This window comes from Globicephala melas, chromosome 2 (assembly GCF_963455315.2).
Source record: "Globicephala melas chromosome 2, mGloMel1.2, whole genome shotgun sequence".
Classification (NCBI taxonomy): domain Eukaryota; kingdom Metazoa; phylum Chordata; class Mammalia; order Artiodactyla; family Delphinidae; genus Globicephala; species Globicephala melas.
In genome coordinates, this window is record NC_083315.2 from 76,923,603 (window position 1) to 76,945,149 (window position 21,547).

The following is a 21,547-nucleotide window of genomic DNA, read 5'->3' on the forward strand; positions in this document are numbered from 1 at the left end:
CCCATGACTGGTTTCTAGGCAGCTCTGCTTCTACCCTGACTCATGCTGACAGATAAAGCAGCAAACCTACCCCGAGGGTGCACGGCTCCTTCCTACCTAGGAAACCAGATGCAGACCAGACTCTGGAGAAGGAAAGTCTCATTTCTCAGAGAGGAGGTTTAGAGGCATCTTGGATGCCTGAGCTGAGGACAGTTGTGTTCCCGTGACCACCAGTGGAGCACTGGAATCACTTCCCAATACCTGGACAATGGGAACTGTGAAAAAGACACCCCATGTGTCATGGCAAGGGTAAAGGTATGGGCAGACCCATAAGACTTTGGAGGCATCCATTCCTGGATGGCCAGGGCAAGAAGCTCCCTTGTACTGAGCTAAGAAGCAGGATGAGTTCACGGGAGACTCTCAGCCACCCCACCCCAGTTTTCCCAAGGTCTGAGTAGCAGAAATCAAATCCAAGAAGTGTCCCGATGATTGGCGCTTCTTAATAATGATTGCAACATCTGCCTGGGAGGCTTGAAGATCAACAAGAAGACAGGACTCCAAGGAGATGGTGTCCTGCTCCACCAGGGGCGGCTCTGGGCTCCTGACTTGCCTCTAGTTTACTTGGTGATAATAGCAGCAGTGAAGAGCCTGCCCGGGCAAGGCATCAAGGGGAAGGACTGCAACGTCTGTGGGGCTGTTGAACTGTGCAAATCCACCCACCATCAAAGCTTAGTCCAGCTAACTTCTCTTCCTTTTGGTTCTCCAGGCCCTTGTTGGATCACATGCGTCTCTCTCTCCGCTGAGCTCCTCTTACAATGTGCAATTTAGCATTTTATCACAATCAGTCTCGTAATCTAATTGTTCCTGGTACATTGAGCTACCGCAACAAAACCACATTTGTGTCTTTCACTTCTTTGAAATGAGAGAGACACGGTATCAGGTGTGCAGCAGGTGTCTAATACTTAATCTAATTGGGAATCAGAAAATAAGAGCTTGTAGAAAATGTAAGTATAGCTTCCTCCTTTCAAAGAATAGTGCACAGATCCAGAGAATTGCTGCTTTATTCATTCCACAGGTGTCTAATGAAACCTTCAAGTCACTGTGCTGGGCACTGTGCAGGAGACAGAGGTGCCCAAGAGATGGGCCCAGCTCTCACGGACCTTTCAGTGAGGCATGGAAAATAGGAGTCGTGCCCCAATCACCAAAGGGCGAAACCCAGCAGGAAGGTAAAATAAGTCTGAGGGGGGATCTCAGGTGAGGGAGATGATGGGTCATTTAAAGACTCAGGGTGGTTTTATGGAGAAGGTGGCAGCTGAATTCCATGTTGAAGGATGTGCTCTGCGGGAATGGGGGAAGAGTATTCAAGTATGAATGCGCTGTGGCCTTCACCAAGCTTTACATCCAACTCAACACCGGGCACAGGAGTCCGCTGGGACAAGTGTGATTGTGGCTGCCATCCACGCTGAGCCTCCTGAGGGTTTGCTGAAGGAGGACACGACCGTGCACCAGAATCAGAGCTGCTCTTGACGTGGCTACCCCAGCTCTCCACACCCAAAGAGGGCTGCCTCTCTCCTCTCATTTCTCAGGTCTAATTGTCCCCTCTTGCCCCCACCAAGGGCAGGGAAGCTTGTAGTCCGACTTGCCTCTGGCAGCTGAGATGCGCTCTGACCTTCTCGGGTGGCCCCAGCCCCAGGGCCCTAGACCAAGGCCCAGCTGTGCCCAGAGCCCCTCTGCCCAAACGTGCTGTGAGTTTCTGCTCTGCCCGGGCCCGGCCTGGTTATCGCGCCCCTGGAGGGGAGACAGGTGCGGCCCACTTTTGTCTCGGCTCCGCCTCCGCTCCGCCCCCGGGTTTGCTCTTCCCGGGAGGGAAGCCAGACTGGACCTGTTTCTGGGAGAAGAGGGGAGTGGTTGAGTGAGCTCGGAACGCACAGGCCAGGAGCTTCCGAGCCCTCCCCACTGAGGCCCCAGCTCGCCCCTAATTCTGCCTTCACATGTCTCCGCCCCGCCCTCCCGCCTGCACAGAAGGCTCACTCTCCCCGACGCTGCCTGCGACCCAGTTCCGCCCTCCCCCGTCCACCGGAGTAGCGGCTTCAGCCCTGGGGGCGCTTCTGCTCACCCGGCTTCCCCTCGCTGGGCATGTGCAGTGGCCAAAGCCATCTCCTCTCCAGGTCTGCTTGCTTTCTTTTGTCTCCTGTCGCTTATTCCCTTTGGATTTAGGGAGAGAGGGAAAGCATCAGGATGCCAACACAGCAGCACAGGGAACAGAACAGAGCAGAGAGGTGCTGGGTAACATGCTTCTCTTCTTAGCTTCAAAGCCTGTCCCACAATTTCCTCTCCATTCTCCCCTCTAGACCTGGACCTTCAACTTCCTGTCTCCAACTTAACCGCCACATCAAGGGGAGTTCTGAAAGTGGCATCTGGATGAAAAGTCAGCCTCTTGGGCACTCCAGCAGCTGGTGAGGCCTTCCTGCCTTCTGATTGTTTAGGTTTCTGTCTGGTGGCGACGGGGGTAGGTAGGGTGGGGAGATGCTCCAAGCCAGGGTACCCTAATGTCCTCCCTGTTGGCTCTGAGGCTTCCTGTCCCTTTGGCCTGGGCAAGCTTTAAGTCACTAATTCTTTAGAGGTACGATATCCTTTTTACCTTTTATTTAAGTTCCTCTATCCCAAAGTTTAGTTTAAGTAAACATTTATATATGGCAAAAATATATGATTCACTTCTAATCCTGTGGTAGATGTGCATTTCACACTGTTTAATGTCACCCTGTTTGAGGTAGGACAGTACATCACGGCTGTACCCAGTTTCCCTTTTTCCACCTTCCAACTACACCTCATTCTTATCACCTGCCCGTGGATGGGGGCCTCCATCTTCATGTCCGTCTGTCAGGCAGGCACTGGCAGTGCTGATGCTGGCCAGACTGAGCTCCCATTGCTGCCTCAGAACTTCCGGGTACTTAAAAAAACACCTTGCTTAGGGCTATCTGTGGATTTGGACTGAGGGAAAAGGCTAGAGGGGTGACTTCTTTGCTGTAATCTCATATTTGAACGTGTAGGCAGCAAACTCTGGTCTCCTGGCCTGATAATATGACAGCCCTGGGAACCAGTGGTCACAGACCACCCCGGCTTCAGTCTGAGCAAGCAGGGGGGTCATTGGACAGGGTTTCACCTGATCCTTCTCTACTTCCAGCCCCCCAAACCCCCATTAGCTCACGGTTAAGATTCAGGAGATATTCACAGACAAAAATGACATAAAATGTGCAGACGTTAAGTACTTCATATTGATCTCCTCAAAAGAGGTTTAACACCAGTAAAAACTGAAAACAGACTCAAAATAATTTTCATTTTAGAAATTGTCCTATGGAAGCATTTGAATGTATGATAAAGAGTATCCTTCTCAATCTACTAAGCAAATGTAGGATCCGTGAACCCAAGGCTGACTGAGCCCGGAAGCTTTCTCTCCAGCCTACAGGCCATGGCTCCCTCTAGTGTCCCTGACTCAGCCTTTGTTTCAGGCTTCAAATGCCCAGGGCCTGAGGAGTCTATTTATATGGAGATTCAAAGCCAGGTTCAAGGAACTTCTCTTCCTCTTAACCTTCCACGGGTGACTCTTGACCCCATGCATCTCCTCCCTCCATGAGCTCCTTTGTTATTTTCTGTTGCTTACAACTAACATTTTATCATAGTCTGTTTATAAGTTAATTCTTTCATGTCTTTACCAACCCCCCGCCAAAAAAAAAAATATCCCACAATATCAGTCATGCAATAAGTATCTAATGCTTACTTTAAATTTGGGAATCAGAATATTAGAGTCAGTAGGAAAGCTAATATAGCTTCCTTCTTGCACAAAATGGGAAACAGATCCAGAGAATTGCTGCTTTATTTATCCCACAGGTGTCTAATGAAACTTTCAAGTCACTGTGCTGGGCGCTGTGCAGGAGACAGAGGTGCCCAAGAGATGGGCCCAGCTCTCACGGACCTTTCAGTGAAGCATGGAAAATAGGAGTCGTGCCCCAATCACCAAAGGGAGAAACCCACAAGGAAGGTAAAAATAAGCCTGAGGGATCTCAGGTGAGGGAGATGATTGGTCTGCTGAGGGACTCAGGGTGGTTTTATGGAGAAAGTGGTACTTGAGCCCCATCTTGAAGGATCTGGCTATGAGGGAATAGGGGAAAGTGTGGTGGTGTGAAAGCACATTCACGGAAGAAAACATGAAGGAGAATATTAGAAGCTAAGACCAGAATGCCTCAGGGTCAAATTGTAGCAGACCTTGAATGCTGGCCAAAAAGCTTGCACTCTAACCAGTAAGCAGGAAGCACTACAAAGGAAGAATTTATAAAAATTTCCAAATTCTTGAACATGTACTGAACTCTTTTTCAAAAGTGAATTCTCCATCCTTGGAGGTTTAAGGACCAACTGGATGTGCTTTTATCCACCTATCCACTTAGGATTTATAGAGATTCACAAAGAGGGTTCATGCATGGACTAGGTAACTGCTACGGTTACTTCTGATTGAGATGACAAAATCAGGATTTTGGAACTAGAAATTGACCCTAACATCACAGGAGGGAAGACTGAATTTGTATTAAGTAGGTGCTAAATGTATGCTTCCACAATTAATGAATGACATGAACAGAGTTGTGCTTTAGGAAAAGGAATTTGGCTGCAATGTTTAAACTAGATTAGCAAGAAGGGAGAGACTGGATATAGGGAGATCGCTTAGGACGCTGTTATTCATTTTCAAGGCCTAAACTAGGTTAGTGGAAATGGGAATGGAAAGTAGATAAACACGGTGGATGTAGAATCAGGATGACTACTTTGTTGTAATTATCTGTGACTCTCTTCCTCAATGGATTGAAAATTCCATGGGAGCAAGAAGTGTATCTTATTTGACTTTCTATCCCCATTGCCTAACAATGACTAGCACATCTAAGTGCTCAGCAGGTATTGAATGAGGTTGTGGAGTCGGTGTTGCCTGGCTGAATGAGTAAGTAGTTGAGATGGTATCACTTGAGGGGCACTGGATATCCAAGCTGCTGGACAAGGGGCAGCCAGAGTCCCTGGATCTGAGCCCAGCACTTGGGTGGTCCTGGGGCAGAGAGAACACAGGACACAGCATCTGTCTCTACTTCCTCACTCTCCACGCCAGGCAGGCCTTCATCCCCACAGCCCCACCAGAAATTTTCACATTTAGGTCACCCCACTCTTGCCCTGTCTTCCCTCTTTGACTTAACTTCTCATCAGCATTTGACACAGCTGACCATTTCATTCTTGGAACATACCCTTCACTTAACTTCCAAGACATTACTCTGCTGGTTTTCTTCCTACCTTACTGATGGCCCCTTTCATTCTAGGCATTTTGGCTTAACCTCCTATTCCCAATCTTTACATCAATGGTTCTAAGTCTTAGCTGCACATAAAAATCACCAGGAGCTTTTTTTTTTTTAACATCTTTATTGGAGTATAATTGCTTTACAATGGTGTGTTAGTCTCCGCTGTATAACAAAGTGAGTCAGCTATACATATACATATATCCCCATATCAACTCCCTCTTGAGTCTCCCTCCCACCCTCCCTATCCCACCCCTCTAGGTGGTCACAAAGCACCGAGCTGAGCCGATCTCCCTGTGCTATGCAACTGCTTCCCACTAGCTATCTATTTTACATTTGGTAGTGTATATGTGTCCATGCCACTCTCTCACTTCGTCCCAGCTTACCCTTCCCCCTCCCTGAGTGCTCAAGTCCATTCTCTACATCTGTGTCTTTATTCCTGTCCTGCCCTTAGGTTCTTCAGAATCTTTTTTGTTTTGTTTTTTTAGATTCCATATATATGCATTAGCATATGGTATTTGTTTTTCTCTTTCTGTCTTACTTCACTCTGTATGATAGTCTCTAGGTCCATCCACCTCACTACAGATAACTCAATTTCGTTTCTTTTTATGGCTGAGTAATATTCCATTGTATATATGTGCCACATCTTCTTTATCCATTCATCTGTCAATGGACACTTAGGTTGCTTCCATGTCCTGGCTACTGTAAATAGTGCTGCAATGAACATTGTGGTACATGAACTCTTTTTATTAATAAATTTATTTATTTATTTTTTATTTTTGGCTGCCTTGGGTGTTGTTGCGTGTGGGCTTTTCTCTAGTTGTGGCGAGCGGGGGCTACTCTTTGTTGTGGTGCACGGGCTTCTCATCAGGTGGCTTCTCTTGTTGCAGAGCACAGGCTCTAGGCGCGTGGGCTTCAGTAGTTGTGGCCCTCAGGCTCAGTAGTTGTGGCTCACGGGCTCTAGAGCGCAGGCTCAGTAGTTGTGGCGTATGGGCTTAGTTGCTCCACAGCATGTGGGATCTTCCTGGATTGAACCCATGTCCCCTGCACTGGCAGGCAGATTCTTAACCACTGTGCCACCAGGGAAGTCCCTGAGTAAATGTTTTTGTCATTCCCCACATCTAATCCATCATCAAATTCTGATAGTTTATTTCTAAATTACATTCTAGACCCAACCACTTCCCATCACCTCTGCCACCACCATTCTCAGCCCTCACTGTTCCACAGCCATGGCTTCCCGACTGTTCTTCCTGACTTCACTCTTGCTGTTTTACAGCTCACACAGCCCTTAAAGGGCTCTTCAAAAACTTACATCATATCATATCTCTTCCTCTTTAAAAATCTGTCCAGTGGCTCCCTATTATATAGAGAACAAAATTCAAACTCTCTAGTCTGGCCTTCAAGGTTCTTTGTGATCTGACCTTTCCTACTATCCAACCTCTTCCTCACTCTCCCCTTCATTCACTCTGTTCCTGCTGTGCCTCCTTTTTGCTGTTTGTGATAGCCTTTGCCTCACAAGCTCTTTGCCTAAATCTTCATGTGGCTTGATGCTTACAGTGTTCAGATCTCTGCTCACATGCTATCTCTTTAAAAGAGTCTTTGCTGACCTAGCCTCTCACAGCTAAAATGGTCACTATCCCTCCCCGCAGTGGTCCTCTATTTTAACCTTGCTTTATTCTCTTCTTAGCTCTTATTATTATATGAAATCATGGTATTTGTTTATTTCTGTCTCCCTCCCCCCCAGGAGGAGACAGGGGACTTGTCTGTTTTGTTTATTACCAGTAGTTTCTCAGTAGTTATCTGTTGAATGAATTGTTTTTGTTTTGTTTTGTTTTGCGGTACGCGGGCCTCTCATTGTTGTGGCCTCTCCCGTTGCATTGCGGAGCACAGGCTACAGATGCGCAGGCTCAGTGGCCATGGCTCATGGGTCTAGCCGCTCTGCGGCATGTGGGATCTTCCCGGACCGGGGCACAAACCCGTGTCCCCTGCATCGGCAGGCAGACTCTCAAGCACTGCGCCACCAGGGAAGCCCTGAATGAATTGTTAAATGCAGACTTGGAATTCAAACTGATAGTGAAGCAGACTGTACTACCAAGTTGTCACTGTGAGGTAGATGAATAATCTCAGCACAAGGCATAATTAATTAAAGACCCTGTCAAAGGTGTTTTAGGAGAGTCTCTGCCTTAGCCGGTAGGCAGGCTGTCTGCCCTAAACTTCCTTCCTTCCTCTAGTCATGGTGTCTGAAACTCTCCCATTGGCAATTCAGATTCATGCCTCTATGTTGGAAGGTTTTCACCGCCTCTTGAATTCTCTACCAAAATTCAAATGCCTTCAGCATGTGTCTATTGGCTAATAAAAGATTCAGGAAAAAGGATTTTCTGAGAGATCAGACCAAGAACAGAAGGGACTAAAAGCAGAGGGAAGGCAGCTGATGGCCATACTAAATTTTCTTTACCATGCTGTAATGCCTTTGACAGAGTCACTGGAGGGAATCAGTCCTATAGAAAGCTGGATTGCTATAGATCTTAACAAAAGACTTTCTGTGTGGATTCCAGTGGGACCAGCAACCTCCTAATCTCTCCCTCTCCCGTGTACTTCCTGTTCCACTCCGCAATCCCCAGTATCATTTCCTGCATATGGGGGCTTGACAGTTTGGTAGTCTACCCTCCTGACTGTTTTTCTGTCACAGTAAATCAACCAGCCCAACCTAAATCCTTAAGAAAATAATGATTTTTAAATGCCTAAACAATACGTTATAGTATTCTTAAATGCTAGTTGAAAACATTTCCTTATTATAAGGTAATACTTATATTTTAATAACACGTTAGAAACAAAGAATTTAATTTCCCTAGTATTCAAATTTGGGTTCCCTGAGAAGTAGACTCAGAGATGGAGATTAGCATGCAGAGCATGTAGCAGGGAGCACTCTTGGGGTCAACGTTTGTGGAAGGGAAGGAGGCAGGACTGGGCAGAGGGAAATGCTGAGATCAGTGCAGCTTCCACAGAGGCCTCAGCTCAGCCTCTGCAGAGCTCTTCAGAAGAGCTGGGGTGGCCTTTTAGAGTTGACTCCCCTTGCAGTGAGGAAGCTAGGGTTTCAAACTCCCACATCAGACAGACGTTGGATGCAAGCTGATCCCGTGTGAGAGGGGCTGTGTGGCCAAGGGTAATTTCTGGAGAGGACTGACAGCTGAGGGGTATCTAGTGACAGCACTCCTAACATCTAGGAAAATAAGTCCTTAGACCAGAATACAGATCTGGGCAACACGACACAGCATCCATTACACCTAGTGTTTTCATGTTAATGTCGCTTTTTGGTTGCTAATATTAGTCTGGGTATCGATTGCAAGGCAGTTTGATTAATTATGTACTAAGAATCTCCCTCCACTGAGTTGGCTTTACTACTGAGAAATCTTTTCTTGTTCATGCTGTGCTTCTGAAATACTTTCACTTTTCTGTCCATAACATGTGCTATATTCATATGCAGACGAGAACTTTGTTTTTTGATGTTGTTGTCATTCTTATTTAGCATTTTGTGAAGCACTCACAGGATGTACGAGGGTTCTCAGATTGTTTCTTGGCCATCTGCAGTGGCCAGTCCGGCTGATTAGAAAAGTAAGATTCGACTCTCATTAATCCTGCAGACTCATTTGAGTCCATGTCCCAGAATTTTCTTTAAAAGAAATAAATAAAACCCTCAGCCTAGATGATGTTGGAGGAACTAATTACCCAGGCTTCCCATTATAGTTTTGTCTGTGTAAGGACTGCCAACTGGGGCCCTGAGTAAGCGTAATTGAGAATTAATGTGTTCTGTGGCTCAGAGATGGGAAATAAAACTGAGACAACCCACATAAAGGAAAAAAAGATGATTCTTATCATGTAATTGAGGCAATAAGGACCCATGATTGTTGGCTTTATTGCTCAGGCCTAGCACACGGACAAAGACAAAAGGACCTTCTTTCTGCTATGGTTTTTCAATCTGGCAAATTTGGTCTCTGAAATAAGACTAAATTATACCTTGTTCATCTCTGCAAAAACATGGACATGAAAGAGCAAAGAAGTTATACTTAGTAAGTTCAACACACGTCCCAGCGAGCATTAAGCAAATAATAGATTCCTTTTTTTTTTTGCGGTACAGAGGCCTCTCACTGTTGTGGCCTCTCCCGTTCCGAAGCACAGGCTCCGGACGCGCAGGCCCAGCGGCCATGGCTCACGGGTCCAGCTGCTCCGCGGCATGTGGGATCTTCCCGGACCGGGGCATGAACCCGCGTCCCCTGCATTGGCAGGCAGATTCTTAACCACTGCGCCACCAGGGAAGCCCCACAAATAATAGATTCTTATTTGAGATGGTCTACTTGTCTGGAATTCTAATATTGTGGTTGGAACTAGGAGTTGGTATCAGGTGCATCATGGGCCTATATCCCTCTCCCTGCACTACTCCCACCAACTGAGGATAATGACGGAAGTTCCCTTTTTTCCTTGCAGCTTTGGTTTATTGCTAGGGAGGCTCTACTCAGTGTTTTTGTTTGGATGGCAATATAGTCCAGTGGTTTGGCATGTGACTCTGAAATCCTGGCTTCATAACTTAGTAGTTGTATTATGTTAGGCATCCTAAACTATCTGCTCTGATCCTCAGTTTCTTCCTCTCTAAATTTACAGTGACCAGAGCCCCTACTCCTAGAGTTGTTAAAATAATTAGACAATGCATGTGAAGTGCTGATGGTGCATAGTAAAACCAGTAAATATTAGGTATTATTGTTTGCTCAGAATGAGTTCACAGGTATAAGATTAGGTTGAGAGTCACTTGGACAATTTCTGGGACAAAGAAAGGGGTAGATAGATTTGGTTGAACTGCTAATTCTTTTAATATATACAATTAAGTAAATAAAATAGCAACAAAGAAGTTTCCATGCAGAGTTGAAACCAATGAGATAGATTAAAGTTAGATTCAACTGTGGGAGCTGGATTAGATAATTCATTGGTAGCAAAGGTAATATTAAATGTTAAGTTAGGAGTGGCCATTGCTGTCATTGCAAGTCCAGGAATAGCCATTTCTGTCCATCACAAAAGATATAAGTCAGTCAAGGAATTGTATTTTCCTATACCAAAAAGCCTTCCCTAGCTGAGCAGAACAAGATGTAGACTCATCAAACTCAACAACCTGCTTTTCTCACAAGAAAGCATAAAACTTAAGAACAGAATTTTAAATTTTGATCTGGTAGCCGACTTAGGCTCTGCTCCACTAAGGTATTATTAACTGGGTAGGAAAAACAGGTCTCTGTAAAACCTAAAACGTTTCTAGCACACATATTCCTTAATCTAGGTATTTTATTTGGAAATTTTAAACTTCTATGTTAGAATGCCTGTTGATTTTTATGTTTAAGAGAAGTGTTTCTTCCTATCATGTTGTCTTTTCTAGTTGAATTTGCTCCGTCTTTATTCACTCAACAAATATTTATTAAAGGGCCACTATGAACCAGTTAAGTAGTAGGTGGGTGTTCTGAGTGGAGGTAAAAGGAGGAGGATAAAAACAGTTAACAGGCAAATGTCTTTGAAAATTCTATTGAAAATGTGTGTTATTTTTATACTTTACATTCATGTGTCTGAATGAACTTATCTCTATGCTTCCTTAGAGTTGGGACCACATCTCCATAGTATTTTGGTAAAATTTCTGTTATCTCTGACAAGCCTCCACTTGACACATTTGCTAAGGGATGCTAAAAGATTGTTGTAGTCAGTAGCGGGAGACAGTGACTCTAAGGGCAACGTGATTACCAGTAATATAGTTTCTCTGATTGGAAGAAAGTTAGCTACAGGTATAAATGCAACCTGAATAAATGATACAATTTGTGGATCTGTTTCTAGACATCAAGCTTTAAGAAAGTTTGAGGAGTTAAGTTTTATTGATTTAAAACCAAACACAAGAAAATCAAGCTGCAATAATCAGAAAAAGAAAAAATGGAATAGAGAGAAAAGGGAAGTTAAAATGAAAACCATAGTTTCTCTCTGAAATTATAACAGTGTTGGTAAAGGCTTTGGTATCTTGCCCGCTACAGGTGAGAATAATTTCTAAAATATAAAGTCAAGGTTTCACTGAAGGCATCCGGAAAGATTAGCATCCAGTAGAATTGAAAGGAATCAGGTTTAGTTTTTTATTTATTTATACTGCATTCTTCTATGGCTTCTTCCATCCTACTTCCTTTCATTTAAGGGAATCTCAAATAATTTGTTTTGGCTTTTCTGTGAAGACTGTGAGAGGGGAATGCAGGGCTCTACCCATAACCTCCTGAATCAGACCATCTGGAGAGTGTGATTCATTCACCTGCACATTTTTTTGGTAGTAAAATAAACATAACATGAAATTTACCATCTTAACCATTTTTTAGTGTACAGTCCATTGGCATAAGTATATTCACATTGTTATGCAACCATCACCACCATCCATCTCCCAAACTCTTTTCTTGCAAAACTGAAAAGTCTGTGCCCATTAAACAATAACTCTCTGCTCTTGTCTCTTCCCCCAGGCCCTGGCAACCACCATTCTACTTTCTGGCTTTATGACTTTGACTATTCTAGGTATCTCATGCAAGTGGAATCAGACAGTATTTGTCCTTTTGTGAGTGGCTTATTTCACTTAGCACAATGTCTTCAATGTTCATCCAGGTTGTAGCATGTGTCAGAGTTTCATTTCTTTTTAAAGGTGAATAATATTCCCTCGAATGTATATGTCACATTTTGTTTATCCATTCATCCATCTGTGGACACTTGGGCTGCTTTCACCTTTTGGCTATTGTGAATAATGCTGCTATGAATTTGGGTGTACAAATATCTCTTCAAGACCTGCTTTCAGTTACTTTGGGTATATGCCTAAAAGTAGGATGGCTGGATTGTATGCTAATTCTATTTTAATTTTTTTAAGGAAGAACCAAACTGTTTTCCATGGCAGCTACACCATTTTATATTCCCACCAACACAAGAGTTCTGATTTCTCCACATCCTTGCCAACAATTGATATTTCCTTGTTTTTTTTTTTTTTAATAGTAGTTATCCTACTAGGTGTGAGATGATATCACACTGTGGTTTTGATTTGCATTTCCCTAATGATTAGTAACGCTGAGCATCTTTTCATGTGCTTGTTGGCCATTTGTATCTCCTTGAAGTGTCTATTCAACTCCTTTGCCCATTTTCAAAATTGGTTGGGTTTTTGTTGTTGTTGACTTGTATGAGTTCTTTATATATTCTGGATATTGACCCCTTATCAGATATATGATTTGTAAATATTTTATCCCATTCGCTGGACTGACTTTTCACTCTGTTGATTGTGTCTTTTGATGCACAGAAGATTTTTATTTTTACGTAGTCCAATTTATCTATTTTTTCTTTTGTTACCTGGGCTTTTGGTGTCATGTCCAAGAAAACACTGTCAAATCTAATGTCATGAACTTTTTACCCTATGTTTTCTTCTATGAATTTTACAGTTTTAGCTCTTAGGTTTAGGTCTTTGATTCATTTTGGATTAATTTTTGTGTATGGTATAAGGGAAGGGTCCAATTGATAAAACTGAATTCCCATTCAGGATTAAAACTCTTCACAAACAAGGGAATAAAACACCTACAGTGTGAAAAGCAGTTTCCAATGTGTAACTTTTATATTACAGCATATACAGTATAATTTCTGTTAAAAATCTATAAGTATATATGTGCACAGTTCACTAAAGTGTTAATAGTCATAATCTCTGGGTAAAGAAACATAGTTTTCTGTTCTTATATTTAGTTATCTATATTCTTGCTTTCTAACAATATACATATAATGCTTTTGCAATAATAAAGCAAAAAACAAACAAAATCTGCAGCAAACATCATACTTAGAGGTGAGATGTCAAACATATGTTAAGGTTGCCCCATTAGTTCTTCTATTTGTCATTTTATTGTAGGTTCTAGCCAGTTCAATAAGGAAGGGAAAATTTTTAGTGGTATAAGGAGAGGAAAGAAAAGAAAAAAAATGTTTATAAACATGGAAACTCAAGAGATAACAGAAATGATTATAATTTTAAATGGAATTCAGAAAGACTAGTGGATGTAAAGTCAATATGCAGAAACAATTTGCATTCTTATATAACAGCAATAAGCAGAAAATTAATTTTGTAAAAGATACAGTGCTGGATGTCTATTTGTCCCTCCGTATTTACTCTCTACTCTTGTCCATGCTTGGTAATGCCTTATTGACTAGTGATAAGAGGCTCCCTTGTTCTTTGGCTTCTCATTAGTTTAAGCAGCGGGAGATCAAGGAAGGGTGAAAGAGGATGGGGATTATATTGCCTCACCTCTTTTCCTGTGAGGTTGTTCCTGGCTGGCTGTATCCCTTGACCAAAGGTCCCAGCTCCCATCAAAGTAGCAGTTTTTTACTTTGGGTAATGGAAAATTGCCTCTTCCCCTTGCCTTTAGTGGTAACGGTTCCCCTCAGTACTGTACAATTTCCGGTTTCCTTAAACCCTGCTTACATCTTTGTAAATGACCCAGATGAGCTGCTCTTTCCTACTTGGACCTTAAATGATATAGATATTATTTGTGACAGCAGCAAATAATTTAAAGTAACTAGGAATAAACCTAACAAAAAGAGACACAAGATCTTTATAGAGAAAATTACAAAACTTAATTAAAAAATTTTTAAAAAGGCATTCTAGAGATGTACCGTGTACATGGATGGGAGGACATACTATCATAAAGACACAGGGTTTTCTCCAAATTGGTCCACAGATTCAGTGAAATTCCAATCAGTTTTTTTTTTTTCATGAAACTTGGCAAGGGAAATTTAAGTTTATATATATGAACTGAGGGCAGAGAATAGCCAAGGAAGTTTGAAGAACAGCAAATCTGGTCAAATATTATTATAATTTTACATAATAATAGTATTATATAAAAGTATTATAGGAAACACATAGTAATTAAATAACCATGAAATTGGTGCACTGTAAATTATTAGGGAAAGATAATGATGCTGGGACAATGGTTAGCCATATGGACAAAAGAATAATAAAATTGTATACTTATATCACATTATATAAAAGATATGTAAGTTCTAGGTGAATTATAGATGGATCATGAAAAGCTTTATGAACTCACATTATTAAAGGATTGTTTAAATAAGGCAACCCCCCCCCCCATAAGACATAAAGGAAACAATTGATAGATTTGACTACACTGGACTTAAAATTTCTGTGCATTAAAAGGGATCTTAGAGAAAGTAAAAATATAAGCCAGAGCTTGGAGAAAACAAATAAAGTAGATGTATGTGTACTACCATGTAATTTCACAAGCACAATGTGGAATTAAAAGCTATTTGCAGAAGTATGGCTCAGTTTTATCATTAAAGCATGCAAAATAATATCACATTTTTTTTCAGAGATTGAATTGATTCATGGTATTAAAAGTATAAAGACATGCATGAGAATGATAAATGCTATTAAATACAGAATAGTGTTATCTCTAGAAGGACAAAATGAGACAGGGTGATATTTACAAGTGCACAAAACAGCTTCCATAGTTTTTCTTACGTTGTATGAAAACATGGGTGTCATATTATTCTCCATATCTTTCTGTAATCAGAAATATTACCAATGAAAGTGGACATGATATAAAAGTAGAAACTAGATACCAGCAATCAAAGTTCAAGAAACTAAAAGTTGTGGGATTTAAGTTTTAAAATCTAAACTAGATATGACTGTAATATTTAAGGAAAAAGTAGGAAAATAAAGCATTGTTTAAATGAATAGATGTTAAAAGGAGGATAACATAAAATATTTCCTTATTAACGGGAAATCGAAACTGTGGGGGTTTTTTTGTTTATTTTTTTGCTAGAAAATTTACCAACGTCTTTTCTACTAGTAATTCAATGTTGACCCAAGGTAAAGGCTATTTATGGAAACTCAGAAGTCAAAGAAGAATAAGAAAAACATAATGGAATTAGATGAAGTAGGTGTGGACAGAACTAAAATCCCTGATCAGATGTCCTTGAGCACTTGGTAAAGAATTTCACAAAACCACTGTCTATCATTTTATAAAACTCTGGTAGAGTTTCTGCTGAGGTTCTGAATGCAAAAAAAAAAAAAAAAAAAATGTCAGCACAAAGACTTTTTTTTTTAATGGAAAAGAACGGCCTTAGTATTAAGTCTGTCAAGTCAAATTCCTTGCCCAGGAAGCTATTGAACCTGTTTTGAAAGGATTAATTTGCAAATCTTAAAAAATAGTGTTGGACTTAAAATCAACATGAATTGGTAAAGATTAGAATCTGTCAGTTGAATCTAATTTTCTTCTGTGATGGGTCTGTTAAAGGGCAGCGACAGTGTAATTAATTGCTTGAGGCTGAGAAACCCAATTAATCTTTAAGCTGACTTTTATTTCATATAATGTTAGTGCTAGAAGAGGCCTCAAGGATCATCTAGACTACTCTGTTCATTTTATAGACGAGGAAACACACATCAGGGAGGTTAAATGATTTGTTCAAGGTCAAAGATACTGTCTGTCCTTGCCACTGAGTCCTGTAACTAGGTTCATATTGCATCCTTAAAGCTTTTATGAGTTTCTTTGCATCTGATCATGAAATATTATTTGAACATGGGTTTTTCAGGGAATTCGTCTCATGAATGTCTCCTTGGAAGGATTTCCAAGCCTCCGTTTTTAAAATTTGAAGCCTGCTCCATAATGTTTATGCAGCAAAGGGGGAGTGGGGAGGGGCCGTGTCCTGGTCTACACACTCCTGGAGACAGGAGCAGCCCTGTGTGGACTTGTGGAAAAACAGGGGTCCCAATTTGACGGTGTGAATGACACCTAATCCTGATGGTAACTTGCAAGCCATGCCATCCCTTAAGGATTCTATGGGCCTGATTGTAAGACGTAAGTAGAAAAAGCTGGTATGCAGAGTATTTTTTGAGAAGTTATCAGTCTGGTAGCTATGATAACAAAGATGACATATGAGAAGATTAGCGGAAATGAGACAGCTACTGTAATTGCGGGAAGCATGGAGGCATGCCCTTTGTCAGTGTGGCAGCCAGGAGGTGTTCTGCTCAAATCTCCCTTTAAGAGAACCTGTTGCAAGGGTAATGGGTGTCCAAGAACCTCCAGTTGCTGTGCATTTGGATCTCAGCAGCATTCATGCTGAGCCCTCGCTCTCCCGAAGCTGTTCCCAGCCAATGCCTGAGCATAGCTGGGTGTTTTGGGCCCAACATGGGACACCTCTAATGCAGAGTCTTTGCTTGGGGACTCCCCATTGGCCTGGCAGAGACTTTCTCAGTTATGCTGCAGTTTGAGGCTCCTCCTTTTTTGTTTCCTCTCTCCTTTTACAGGTGTCAGATCTGTAGCAGTTCTGAAGGCTCTCCCTGCTTACCTCTGCTTCCCCTCCTCTTTCATCCTTTATAGACCCTTCCCAAAATAAATGTCTTGACAGACCAATTCTGTCTTGGCATCTGCGTCTCAGAAGACCTTAGCTGATGCAGAGTATAACAATTGCCTTGGTTGATGCCAAGGAGGGATAAAAAAAAATAACTTGAAAAAGAATTAGGATCCTACTCTGCTGGTGAGGGCTGCATAGTAATTGTTTCTGTTTGGTTGTTGTCGTTCCCATTATTATAATTCCTTAACTGTGCTCCTTCATGAAAAAATTCCATGTTTCATAGATTCTAAGCTATACTTTTTTTTTTTTTCCATTTTAACCTTTCTGAAATTGGGATAGGTCTTAAAATTGATGATGTGTGGCAGAGTTTTTTTCTTCTTTACTGATGAATAAAATAACGGTGCATCCTACCACTGATGTATTGTAGATTCAGTAAAATACATTAGCTTAATTCAGGTCACCAGATGCTAGGTACTATAATGGATTTTAAAGAACTAAGGGGCTGGATTAGCCTTAGTGGGCTGTAATTTTGCTATTTCTTAGGTATATCTATGAGGAAAGGAAAACCCTAAGGAACAGAATTGTATTATAGAGAGATGTACAGCAGATAACTGTTGCCATGGGTATATTAATATAGAAAAGACTAGAGATCCAGTGAAATATTAAGTAATCATAGAAAGCAAGGAAATATGTTCTTTCACTTCTGGCTCTATTCATTCCTTTATTCTTCCTTTTTTGGCTACTTTCATGACTGATACTTCCTTGCAGGCCATAGTCACCTTGTTTTCCTGGTTATTCTGTCATTCTCCCCAGAGTATCTTGTATACCGAAACCTATGATAATAAAGGTTTTCCCCTCTATGTGTTGAACCCCATGTTGGTATGTGGGCAAGAAGCACTGCATGGAAGACCAAGCAAATTTAGTAAGCTTGCTAACAGTCTCCAGGGAGATGGGTTAGATGGAAGGATCTGTTGCCTGGAATCCCATAAATGTATCTGCTTATCTAAAATTGGAATCCTTGGCACTGACTGTTTCTAAAATTAGGATTGAAACCATTGTTTCCCTTCTCTCCAGGCACAGCCTTTATGCCTGGATAAGTTTCCCCTAGCACTCCCCGTTTCCAAAATGGGGAAGTCTCTGCCTCTGAAGAAACATAATTGTTATTCCTTATCTGGACACAAATCAAAGAGTACTGGATACTCAGTAAATAGTTACTATTCTTGTTCTATAAATCCTATGCAGAACATAAACTGTGTAATGTATATACTATTAGTATATTACATATTTTATTATGTATAAATTAAAAGTGTGTTATGTAATCTATGATCTATTGTTAACATATGCATTTTATTATAGACATTAATTATAATGCATATTTTAACAAAACTGAAGGTTAGGTTTGCATAGGAAAGAATAAATGAGGATCATCTTGATATACTAATCCATAATCGTTAAAAGGACTGGTATAGTTTGTGGAAAACATTCCGTAAAATGAGAAATTTGCTATAATTCAGAAGTGAAGAGCATCTCCCTAAGATTGGGAAAGAGAGGCAATGTGATCTAAGTCAGTAGTTTTTAAACTTTTTTGAGCTTGACCCATAGTGAGAAACACATTTTACGTCATGATCCAATATATACATGCATTCTTTCTTTCAATAACTGAAGTTTCACAAAACAATACCCATCTTACTAGATTTGATGCCCTCTAATGTTTTTCTGGCTATTCTATTTCTATTTAAATACTGTTCGTGATCCACAGTTTGAAAAATTCTGAACTCATGAAAAGAGCATGAGCTGGGGAGACAGACTTGGTACAAAACTCTGTCCCACTATTGTCCCTCTCTGTGAACTTGGCAAGTTGTTTCTTCTGAATCTTGTTTTCTGCATTTGTAAAACGAACTGGGTTGTTCTGATGATTATAGACAATTATATACGAAGTGACTGGCATGTAGTAGGTGCTCAATAGATGATAAGGTACCAGCATAATACTTTCTAATATTAACTGTTTTCCACTACATTTCCGTATACACGTTGCCATCTATTACCTCAAGGTAAGCTTGTTACAGAATTTCTGGACCATTCTTTTCTGTTAGCTCTATCACTTGATGGATACAGCTTCTCTCTTTCTCTCTTTCCCCCTCACACTCCCTACTCCTCCCTCCCCTCCAGCAATGGACGTAGCAGGGCTGGGTCTGAGGACAGAACAATGGAAACAGCCTAGTACCAGTACTTCTCTGCCTGGCTCCAAGTTCCCGCAGCCAGCTTGGGTCCTTTGACTCCCTCCCCAGGGGGCTGCCTTCTTCATCTGCCATTCCTCCTGGAGGGTTATTGTGTCCCTGTTCCTCTCCTAGGACCTTAGAGTTACTCCTCAGGTTCTGAGTGCCCAGTCGTTCTCCTTTCCTGTGAGGGTGCTTAGGCTCCCCACAAATCACCTCTCCCTGGCCTGCCCTCCAGCCCTCCAGACACACCCACATTTCTCTAGGTACATAGCTGATGTGCTATCATTTACTTTAATCATTCTTTTATCATTGCATATTTCAATCACCCCTCATTTTTTGCTAAATTAGAAAATTTTACAATGAATAAATGCATTTAGTGGTTTGTAAGTTGGAGTCTTGTTAATTTTTAATTAGAAAAAATTGCCATAAATGTACCAAATTTGATCAAATTAGGCACTTTTTCTAAAGCTAAGAAATGAAAAAAATACCTTTATAAAGGTAGTTTATATATATATTAATATGTATACTTCTAAAAATCATTGAGAGCTTTATAATTCAGAAGCGGATGCCTCTGCTCGTCACAGTGAATTAAGTGTGGTCATCTTTGCTTCACCACTAACCAAATTACAGTCTCTGTGCACTGTAACACTGGACAAATCCCTAAGCAACTGTTATTTCATATCACAAGTTCCATACCCTGTTTATGTATACATGATTTTTTATATATTCCAATCCCCTATTTTACTACTAATTTACATCACTTTCATTCAATTCTGTCTCTATACCTGTTTGTCTCTACTTTTTCTCCTATGCTTAGAATTTGACATTCAAGGCACAAAAAAAGGACATTTGAGGCAATTATCTGGATGAAGGTAATTTTTTCCCAATTATATGGTATTTTAAACAAAAGTGGCTTTTTACAAAATTACCCAGATAAAATTGTGTTCGTATCTACAACGAATAAGGCTTCTTTCTGTGTAGTGTTCCCCAGCCCTGGAAATGAGTATATAGCAATTCTGCAGTTATTTTCCAGTTTTACTTTAGAATTTACAAAGTCAGCAACTTCCTGGTCCCTGTAGACTTGGTGGGTGAGGGTGCCAGAGCAAGAGTGAAAGTGGGAGAGCAGGAGAGGAAGAGACCCACTACTCTAGGTTTAAATGGGGCAACAAATAAGCCATTTAATAGTGCCCTTCCCCCCACCCCAAACAATTATGTGACACTTGATCCCATCCTCACATAGTCAATGTGATTCCCAGCTTATGGTGGCTAAAATATCTAGAAACAGATTTCATTGTCTTAACAGAACAACCAGATTCAACACATGGAAGCTGGCCTATTCTGAATCAACCAGAACGTAGTCATTTCCTAACTGCATATAATAGAGAGAAAAAGTACAAAAGGAAGTTATATACGATGAAACCATTAAATGCAGATTTGCCACAAGGCAAGGTGGTAATGCTTGAACATTATGAAGTGCAAAAACTGCACACATTGTATTTTAAACAGTCCGTCTATTTAACAAACTATGTACGCTCTTCAGCTAAATAAGATGAATTGAGATTCAAGAGGCAGCACCGTACTGGCAAATCTCATCCTAAAGGCATCCATTAATATAAATCAACAGTAGCAATTTGGTTTGATCATTTATTTGCAAGAATCATTAAGGTTTATTAGCATAATTATTCCCTGTGGGATTTCATGTCAAGGAAATGAAAAATGGCATTATCAATATTTAAAAGATAAGTGTGTAATGTTCAGAGTACTTAAACAGTCATCTGCAGGTGGTGTCCAGCTGCAGCAAATTAGATTAGATTTGGGCATTTTTCTAAACAAAAGAAAAATTGTTTTGTTCTAATTGCTTCATTTTATAAAGCAATATGATTTTGTAAATAATTTCTCCTGCATAGTTAGAACTTACAGTGTGTACCTATTAACATGCCTTATTTCATATCAGCACCTCCGATATGTTCCACCCTTTTATGTTGTAACTATTGGGGAACATTAATCAGTATAATCCATCGTTTATTATCAGGGAAAGCTTTTTCCCTTCAGTAATCTAGACCTTTAGTCTAGACCTGTGAGTGAAAAGCTATATCCCAAGGGGAAATGAACCAGGAGATTTCCCCTTAATTCTGGGAGGGCATAAATCCGTCCTTAACAATGAAATATCGTTTATAATAGTAATAATTTATCATGAGACATCTTTAAATGTGATAATTTTTAAATATATTTTTTTAATTTATTTATTTTATTTTTTTATTTTTGGCTGTGTTGGGTCTTCGTTGCTGCACGCGGGCTTTCTCTAGTTGCGGCGAGCGGGGGCTACTCTTCGTTGTGGTGTACGGGCTTCTTATTGCAGTGGCTTCTCTTGTTGCGGAGCATGAGCTCTAGGCATGTGGGCTTATAATTGTTTTTTTAAAAAGCCATACAATGGAATATTATTCAGTGATAAAAATAAATGCTCTATCAAGCCATGAAAAGACACGGAGGAACCTTAAATCCATATTACTAAGTGAAAGAAGTCAGTCTGAAAAGGCTATATACTGTATGATTCCAACTATATGACATTCCGGAAAAGGCAAACTATAGAGACAGTAGAAAGATTAGTAGTTTCCAGAGGTTTGGGTGGAAGGAGGGAAG

General features: G+C 40.9%; 1 protein-coding gene across 1 annotated transcript in view; it reads left to right on the forward strand.

Annotated features, from left to right (window-relative positions):
- The first annotated feature begins 2,252 nt into the window (after positions 1-2,252).
- MNS1 (meiosis specific nuclear structural 1) overlaps positions 2,253-21,547 on the forward strand; it is an 85,182-nt gene continuing 65,887 nt past the window's right edge. Inside the window, exons 1-2 of the mRNA XM_030878766.3 lie at positions 2,253-2,435; positions 3,868-4,018. The gene's annotated coding sequence lies outside the window, so the exon portion shown is untranslated. The remainder of the gene's footprint in view (positions 2,436-3,867; positions 4,019-21,547) is intronic.